Raw genomic sequence first — 1,847 nt, forward strand, 5'->3', positions numbered from 1 at the left:
TTGACAGCCACTTGCTACGTCAGAGACTAAGGCGGATATTTTAGAAACATCAATATTTATAAGCTTATGCAAATATTATTTTCAGTTACGATGTCAAGAAAGGAGAACCGTAAATCTATTGTTTTTATTTTCATGTGGTGAATTGCTTCAGGCACTCTCCGTCTAGTCATTGAAACAGTTCATGCAATTAAAATGTGATATGTTATCTAGTTCAGGTTTCTTTTTCTTTGAAGGAAATGTTTCTATTTACATTTTACTTATGCAAACTGCAATAAAAAAGTAAAAACAGATGGCCCAATCATCCTAAAAACTCGGATTAGGGTTTCAAAGTTTTAATCTACTGGGGTCAGGGTTTTCGAGTAGGGCTTGAAACTACTAGGAGCATCCTCCTGAGGGAGGGCATTCACAGCAAAACTTTTTGGAGCATGTCTGTTGCTATGATTGCAAATGAAAGTAGATTAAATCTTTGCGAAATGAAAGAATAGCGCTGCTCTCGAAAGTGTCGCCCTTGTCACCGAATGACAGTTGTTGGTTTTTTTTTACCTCTGCGGGCAAAGCACAAAGCCAGTGTCATCGGAAGGAACCATCTGTTAGGAGTACAAAACACACACGTAACGTCTGCCCCTGAAGGTTATGTCAATAGATGTCACCTGTGTTGTGCACGGCTAAATAGCGTCACCTTTGCAAAGGTGTGAAGGGCAAAAAACACTCAGTCAACCTGTGTTATTTGTGCAATTTTCTGACTATTTCATGTTCAAAGCCAATAAAAGTATTGACGGCAGTCATGCAGAAAATAGTATTTATTACGTTCAAGTTGTTTTTGTGGTCTGCTTATGATGTCTTTTTTTTCCAGCACGGTTGTCTGGCACTCAAACCGACGGGCCATGCCAATGTCTAAATGTTGCATAATACAAGAGCATTCAAAGCAGACTCCGCTCGGGAGCCTGAATCAAATTCTTCCCCCGTTCTTCACCCCAGTTTCACCCCCCAGAAAATGGTGTTTCTGTGTCCCCCCAGAGATGTCTCTCTTAGTCATGTATTCATTGCGAAGAGTTTAGATAACGTCTGTAAAGCTAATCTGTCAAACAATGTGAGTTGTATTCCCCGTGTTCACAACAAAGATCCCTCAAAATATGCATAGAGAATCAGAAGTGCGTTGCCATGGAAATGTTCCCGCTTAAAAAGCCTGAGGCAAAAACACGTCTCGTTCACCCATTCACTTCATTGATATTGTGTGTTGTATTGAAGATGAAGAAAAAAAACAATAACGTGTCAAGTACTCATTCAGTACCTGGAATTACCCATCAAAGCATTTAATTCCAACCAAGCTTGAGATTTGCTTCCTGGTGTGTCAAGCTTGACAAAACTCTGCCCAGGCAAAAAAAAAGTGACGGTGGAGAGAGCCAAGCGAGTCGGCGAATACTCAAAGGTGCAAAAGAAGAGCAACACCGGAAACATTGATTCAACAATCAAATAGAATAATTTGTGGCATCTGCTTGGAACGTTTCCCAATGGATGTTTTACTTTGTGAAAACTTCCCTGACTTTATTGTCACTTATTCACTGCTGTTGTTTCTTTTGAAATGACAAAAGCAAATTTGAAGAGTTTGTCATTGTTCTGGTTCAGACATGTTAAGACTTTTATCCCATTGGGTGAAACATGCCTAACGTGTCTCCTTTAAAGTAAGTGAGCAGCATTTGTTGACTTGACTTTGAAAGCATTCGGTAATCACAGACAATTTGAGCACTTCACACAAGAACTCGAAATGCAACTGCTTTTGAAAAGTAGCCTTGCAAAAAAATCATTTGACAGCTGGTGGTGAGAGTTTTTCTTCCAAGGTTCCCGCC

Source organism: Syngnathus leptorhynchus, chromosome 7 (genome assembly GCF_054491065.1).
Source record: "Syngnathus leptorhynchus isolate UIUO chromosome 7, UIUO_Slep, whole genome shotgun sequence".
Classification (NCBI taxonomy): Eukaryota; Metazoa; Chordata; class Actinopteri; order Syngnathiformes; family Syngnathidae; genus Syngnathus; species Syngnathus leptorhynchus.